Below are 8,356 nucleotides of genomic sequence, written 5' to 3'. Positions count from 1 at the left end.
AGACCATCTTAGTCGTCTTAATATGACCCTAATCTTGTTGTCTCAATAGTCTCTGAATTCTGAGTTCTGAACCATGAAATGTGTGGATTTTTATTTTTTGGATTTTGCTTGGATTTTTCTCCTTTTCTTGCTATAATATGTACAATGCCTGCTAACAGGGGCTGCATACCGTCTCCAAGCATACAAGTAGCAACAGAAAACACTCAGTTACATCCATTGGTCTGTTAATGGCAATATGCATCCTGTATTATTCACTTTCTACTCAATTCTTTTAGTTAGAAAAAAGTTATCAGCCACAATTATGTATTTACACTGTGTTTTGATATTAAGGAAATTTCCCTCCTTGCAGGAGCCACCCTTGCAGTCACACTCACTCCCCTGAGCTGGGACTGAAGCCCCTTGGCAGCTACACTCCCACACTCCCACACTCACACCGGGTTTCCTTACCTGATTAACCCCAGGTCTCCCATAGCAGAGTCTCAGATGTCCAGCTCCTTAAAATAATTAAATCGTGGTACAATAACTAAATAACAAAATAACAGCTCGAATTGGTGCCTTGGAGGAAGGACGCTGAACAAAGCAATCTTTTCTACCCTCACAGTCCAAGTACGGAAGAAGCCTGGGGGCTGTCAGCTCCTGCCTGATCTGTCAGTGTCCAGTCCCCTGGCCCCTTGTTGTGCAAAGGGTCGGCAGTGCCCGGGCTCTTGCCTCGGGCTCTCCCCACCCAGAGCTCAACCTTCGGCTGCAGCTGCTCACCCAGATACTCGCACTGAATGGATTCCTCAGCACCGGCTAAGCTAACTTACACATCCTTGTAGAATATTGTAGTTGTCAGTATTCTCTCATCTATATTCTTAGGCAGCTTTTTAAAAAACGTATCAACCAACTTTCCATTTCAATTTTACAAACTCCTTTCTTCCGTATTTTCTCTCTTCCTGACAATTATCAAAATTGTATTAGTAGTCCAGTGACTGCTTGAACCACAGCCTAATGTGGGGGTGGAGGTAGGGGTGGTGGGAAATTACTGCAAAAGAGATAGATTAGAGACTTTTTTGGGTCATAACACCAGCTGCTTCAGGGCTTCCTTAAAAAGCAGTATATGAAAATAAACTATGCCAATTATCTGTGCCATGGCTTTGACATTATGATTTCAGCCAAACCAGCAGTTTCCAAACTGTTGCCAATGCATCTTCAGTGTGTCCCAGAATGGCAGCAGTGAAGTGTCTCACATACTTTCTCTCTGATGAGGCTTAAAGAAAAGGAACGCAGACCATGCCTGGAACACAGGCAACACCTATACCACGTACCAGAGGGCCTCTCCTATGATATAGGGGCATATCAAATTACCCATATGTGAACATGACCAGAGACTCATTAAAATACAGAAAGTGCAGACTAATTCAAAGTGAAAGAGAAACCACAACCTGTGTGAAAAAACCCAAATCTGTTTTTTTTGCTGTGCAGATTACCAGGGATACCCAGCACAACACACAGTATACTACCCTCATTAGTGTAAGTATAGGATGGTTTGAGGTGGCTCTAGCCAGCTACTCTTCACAGAACAAAAATCGCTTCTGCTGCCATCCAGGCAGCAGTGAAACAGGTTTTCAATGGTTATTAAGGTAAGCCATAGTGATTAAGCATGATTTATAATCCTGTCATTCTTAGACATGCTAAGAAAGTCTCAGTACAGAAATATCCACAAGGTTTTAAAAAAAATGATCTGTCATCACCGTACTTGAGAGTGTTGGTATATAGTTCTCAGTTACCTTCTAATAGGCACGTCAAAGGTTTCAAAATAGACACAAAATTCCCAGTGGATGAATTATAAAGCAGGTCTCATATTACTGGAGCTGGAGCTACAAGCAAAACATGTATCAGTATAATCACATTTTTTCTGGTTAATTCGAGGCATATGTAGTTTCTACTGTAATGATACATTTGTTGCAAATAAAACATAACCAGCAGAGTTAAAGAAGACCCAAAAAACAAACAACAAACAACACAACAAAGTCACTCAATCCATCAGACAAGAGAAAGCAAGAAAAGCAAGAGCAAGGAGCACAGCCCTGCCTAGCAGGAAGTCATTGTTAGCAGTGAAAGTGAGGTGAAATGCAGATGTAAATGTAAAACCAGCCACAACTGCAGTGATTTTAAGGTTTTCACCTCCATAGCATCATGGAATAAAAGACTTGGTCATCAGAAATAAAGACCAAAAAAACCCAAAAACGAAACAAGAAAAACCCCAACCAAAATAAATTCATTATTTGGCTCTAGAAGTGATAAACATAACAAAACTCTGTAACAACTCACCTGCACTGGAAATTGCTGAGTAATATCACTTGCAGTACACAATACATAAACTTCTGTCTTTCAATTTCATCTTTGTTAAGCAAGACAGTTTAATCCAGTGCACTTTTCTCCTATTTTATACATTGCTGAATGTTTTTTTTAACCTGAATAGCTGCAATGTGTGGGTATTAACTATGTAAGCAGTTATAAAGAAGAATAACATGATTGATTCATATTTTATACAAAAAAAAAAAACTTGGATACTATTTTCCTTTTCTGAAATACAAAGCAGAATTACACTGATTTGAGTAGAATTATAGTTGCCAATTTTTCATTTGACTAAAATGGGCTAGACCTCCATCATAGTGATATCCTTAAAAATCTGTCATTTTTTAACTTAGCTGATGAATAAAACATGATGCTGATCTTATGCAGGAAATAGGGACTGTACTGACCAGAGGCTTTTGCTGTAAGAAGTGTTACCTGTGCCTGGAATACCTTCCCAGGGATGCTGCCTATTACTGTGCCAGAGCCTCCTATTTCTCAGACCCCTAGTTTGTGCCTTCATAAAAATTAGCCAGGTTTAGCTTTTGGTTCCTCTCCTGTGTTACCTATTTCTAGTTGTGTGAACATTCCACAGTGGAACCAACTGTATATTTAGAGAAATTGGAGAAATCCATTCACGTTTGCGTCTCAGCTATCCAGGGCTGAAAGCATAAAAATGTGCTAAGCAAACAGTCAGAAGCCAATTGCTGACTTTTCAGAGGCTCGGGGGCTGCAGACCCTCATTCACAGGTATAGACGCTTTGAAGAGCAGCAAGGTGCTCACAGTACTGGCTCCCACTCCACAACTGCCCCCCCCTCTCATCTCTTACAAATTGTTCTGTTACACTCCCATCTCATGAACAAAGGTACTATAACCAAGAAGTGTTTGAAGTCACTCAGGTGGAAAACACTGGGTGTAAAGACTAGGCATTTATATTTCATTATTATATCATTAATATATTACTAACCAGTACATTTTTGACTATTACCTATTTAAGGTAATTTTTATCTTTGAAGGAGTCAGGTAGGTCTACTCAAACTCATAGAAGAGCACATCTACCACTGGGCCTCTTCCCTTTTGAGGATGATAATAAGGGTTAGGATTCAATGTGAAGCCATTTTCATTTAAAGCAAAAGCTCCAGGACACAATTACAGCTGGAGGCAGTGACTTCAAACAAATTTCGTGTGGGAATGGAGGGGCCTCAGAGGATTCTTTGGGGCATAACTGAAGCCCATTTGGGAAGTCTCGGTATTTTCTTTACAAGTAGTTAGTTCTCAGATCAAAATCAAATGCAGTAAAGGCACTATGCAAAGAGTCAAAGTATTTTATTGACTGTGCTAACTGACTTGCTGATCTTGAGATTTTTCAGGGATCAGCATTCTAGGATAAATTATTTTGATCCCATGACTCTGAATTCTTTTAGTGGTTTATCTGTATCATCCTCTGTACCTTCTTATCCACGTGAGCTGCCCTCGGGCTGGCTGGTAGAAGAAGCCATGCTGGGGCAGGAGCCTGCCATGGATGGCTCCCCATTGTTGCAGAAGCATGCACCAACTCAGCACTGTCCCGGCTCCGTACTCTAAATCCCTGCTTTTGTTTCCTCTCTGCCAGAGATAGCTGCTCTCAGCAGCCTCCTTGCCTGGAGCACTGAGACAAAGAAATGTACAACTGCATCGTTATGCTTCATGACTCAGCTGAAAAGACCCAAGTCAAACAGCAACCTCCTCAGAACAACCGGAGCTGCATATTAACCATCCATCTGTGCATGCTGCTGTGACTTTGCGTCATATTTTGTGATTCAGAAGAATTAAAACAGACACAGAGGAAGAGGAAACCCGTAGAGAGATTTATTTTTACCTCCTGTAGGAAGACATCTGCCTTTGAAAATGTGTGTTTGTACAGTTTGCACACACTCTGAACAGTGAAACTTTCATCTGGGCTTCAAAGTGGCACACTTACTATTTAACTTTCATTGAGTAGAAGCAGACAGATGGATTTAGTTTGGAATTTTGTTTTGGTCTGTCGCTTTTTTTTTTTTTTTTTTTTTTTTTTTTTTTTTTTTTTTACTATTAGATCCTCAGTTAGAAGTGAAGCCAGCTGCTTATAATTGAATTCCAGCAATTCAAACTGGTGGTTTGCATTCTGACCGCTTGTTTAATACAGCTGGTATTTCAACGGTCAAGAGTAACCTTTGAAGTTAGCACCCTGTTAAGAGGAGAGCTGGGGGATGAAACAGTTTCTGTGGCTTGTGATTTTGTATGTTCTTAGACTGATGAAGAAGACTGCTGTGGCTTGATTTTCACAGCCTGCTTCAAGCGAGAAGGGATAATTTGAATCCCAAGAATGTTGCAATGCATGCAAAGTCACAGATACCTACGACATCTAAGCTTGAGTGAACACACTTCACACACACTTGGGGGTAGTGAAAACCTCAGTTGCTGCTCAGGTCTATAAACAATTCTGCCCACAGACACCCATTTTTAACATTAAAGGTGCCAGCTGTACACAGGCAGCTACACAGGCCTTTGATAATACAGCTCCCTGGTACCCCTGTTTTCTTTCTGAATCTTTCACAGCTCCACAAACATCATGCAGTCCTGGTTCTCAGGGCTTGAGGGTAAGAGGACTAACAAAATGGGCTGTTCACAAATGTGGCCCGCCCCTCTTCTTTCAAAACAGGGAGTGAGTGTTGAATATTTATTACACCTCCTACCCTATCTGTGATAGAAAAGGGAACAAGACTGATTTCCACCTTCTGCCTTCAGGAATTTAAGAACCTGTCTCCCATGAGAGGGAGAGGTTATCCCTGAGACAGAGAACTGTGGGTTCTGTTGATAGCAACATGCACTTTACCAGTTTATGTATGAGAGCATAGCTTTGCGACTTGCCATCTCCTTTGCAAATCTGGCTCTTGGTAATACTACAGCAAAATAATTCAGCAGATGCTTAGCTCTCAATGCTTAGCTTAAGTTGGCATCAACATGGCTCTACAGAGAGGTGTTAACACCACCAACCCCATGTGAATATGCTTTCACAATGTGATTCTTCTCTACTGCTATGTATATCTTGTATTCAACAGTTTACTTTCAAAACCATGCAGAGGTGCTTAGCAATTCTACCAACTATATACTGACAACTCAAAAATCTCAATTTCCATTCTCTCCACAAAAGGGCTTCTAAGCTTAAGCAGAAGCTATGTTCATAGCAGAAAATATCAATGTAAGTAACTGCATCGGAAGCAAATTCCAAAATATGCTCATCTCTATGTACAAAAGAAAAAAAAAGACAGACTACACTAACTAAACAACATTCCAGACAAGAAATTAAGCCTTTCCATAGCCATTCCAACTGAATTTGTATTTTAACAGTTGAACCAGTTATCTAGTTATGGAGATTTTAAAAAGTCCTTCAAGCAGGACTCTTGCTTAATCTCCCTCAAATGAATACACAAAAAATTATTTTCTTTCCCACCCATCAGCAGAGTTGGGATTTTTTTTTGTTTGTTTGAACCTGTAAATACAGAAGGCATTCTTGTTCCCCATGAAGCCCAGACGGTCAGGGAAAAAAGAGTGGGAGAAAAATAGCTGGGGTTTTTCTTTTCACATTTCCCCCAATACTGCAATCAAAACCAAACCAACCCACTGTCTGCTCATCTATTGACTCTTCTCATCTAGTAAGATGTTTTGGAAATAGAAGATTAGTCATTTACTGCTAGAATACTTCAGAAGAGGTAGGTAGAAAAATATCAACAGAACCATGTTTTCTATCAGAAAACATGACAATATGTCTGACTGAGCTAAGCTTATTAAATAAGTACAATGCAATTTAATTTAGGAAAAGACCAGAAAAAATATATTCATTTCCTACTCTGAAGCAGCCATATGGAAACTTCTGTATACTGTAAAAAAAGATTTTAAGAAATTCCTTTAATGAAATTTCCTTCCAAGAACACATTATCAAAGGCTATTACCACTTCTCACTCAGCTCTACTCTACAGCAAATATATCCCTTGAAGGAAGGGGAAGGCAAACAGAATATTGGCATAATAAGCCATGCTTTCTTTCCATTGTTATGCCTTGGGCAACTCCAAGGCACCTTCACTTGCAGTATGTTGCAACCTGGTACAGGTTATGTTGCAATAAGAGCAAAGTTACCCTTGTTCTGAAGTTAATCTGCATTCACTTGAAAATGTACACTAATTCCTGAACCTTCTTTAATTACTATGCTAGCTCTCATGTTTTGTGTCTGATCCAGGCCTGAACTCTACCAATCTTATTGGTAATAATCTACTCATGCAATCTTATTAAGTCCACTGTTGAGAAATGAAAGTCAATTCCAAGTTTTGGAGCTTACACAGGATAAAGAAAAATAACACATGCAACTCTTTCAGGACACCACTTATTAACTGATAAGGCCAAACAGTTAAAATTTCACATGGAAGTAACTTTCCTCAAAGAAATGCAATTTACTGCATTGATTTATGACTCCTTTGAGAACTATATACAAATGTAGTATCTTAGCATCTTAGCAATTACCTAGTGTTAGGTTAAGGCAGATCAATGGTTTTGCACACAATAAAAACCTGGTTTCTGTGTCAGGGATGTGGAATCACACAGGTGCAGTTTTAGTTTAAAATGTATGACCAACCACCATTATGGCAGTTTTATGAAGGAGGAGAAGTACGTTGCAGTGGGATTTAATTGGGTCTCCAGTGTCTCACTCGATAGTGTGTTATTTTATCCTCTGGCATGCCTTTGTGTGCCCAAACTCAGCCATTTGCTACACAACTGGGATTTAAATAACTGCTGATGTCTTCCTGCAGTTCTTTTTCTAGGTATTTGAAACACACAAAATGTTAATAACTAACACCTTGACATAAAACAGGTTCTGGAGGCCACAGGCAACTCTGCCTGTAGAGTTGCTGCTGGGTGGAGGACGAGAAATTCAAAGAAACAGAACTCATTGTTTTACCGTAGCATTTAACATGGCAAGAATTACTTCTGCAACAGACTATATACATCACCTAAGTGTAATTAAATGAACCCTTTCTTAAGCTATATTTGAGCACTATAAACATATAGTCAATTAGATACAGAATTGTAGAAATATTAATAGCTGTAGTCTGAGTGAAGCATGAAGAAGGCAAATCAGAAAAGCTTTAAGTTGGCTCTACCATGTTCTGATTAGTTAAACAAATGCATTTTAGAAAAAAAGGCTCATTATATTTCTTCATATAGAAGAGACCAAATACGAGGCCACATGAGGTCCTCTTCCTACCTTCAAGATTATCTACTTTGCCATTGCCGAATATACTAGTGCTAGTGTGGTGATTTCCTCCCCATGGGCACAGAAACAGTAAAATGTGTTAATATCAAATCATTCATGTCACATTATATCCTTTTCTTAGCTTCAAGGCAGACATATCTTCCTCAGGATAACAATTCAGGCCGGTGCCCTTGTATTAATGGAGACGGCATTTTTAGTCACAGGTCTCTGAAAAGGATTTGGCCAGCCTACAACTGTTTGAGTGATAACTGGTTTGGATGACTTGATGTGATTTAACTGATCTTAAATCATGTAAATTAAGAGTAGGCATTCAGCTTTTTGAGATACAGGTGAGCACAGGAGAAATGGGAGATCCTCTTAAAACACTACTCACTGCAACAGCTTACAAAAAAATGTAGCAGTGTCATAGTTGTGATAGTTGAGCTCAAAATGTGAAGGAGGAAGCTTAAAGTTGAAAAACATGTCTTTTTTCTCTGAAGCTCCAGGTGATCTAACGGAAGATACTACCTTTCCATACAGATTGTGTCTCACTTGTCTGTATGTATAAGCTTTCCCACCCATGGTTTTCCTTTCTGACAAATTTTAAATATTGGAAAACCCATTAAACGCAAAGCATAGTTCATTTGTCATGGAAGAAAATATTCCCACACAGCAGAAGAGGAGAAATTGGCAAATAAGTGATTGAGAGAAGAAACCAGACAAAAGATACATCACAGGAACTATTCAACTTC

Source organism: Hirundo rustica, chromosome 3 (assembly GCF_015227805.2).
Source record: "Hirundo rustica isolate bHirRus1 chromosome 3, bHirRus1.pri.v3, whole genome shotgun sequence".
Lineage (NCBI taxonomy): Eukaryota > Metazoa > Chordata > Aves > Passeriformes > Hirundinidae > Hirundo > Hirundo rustica.
This window is presented reverse-complemented; position numbering follows the sequence as displayed.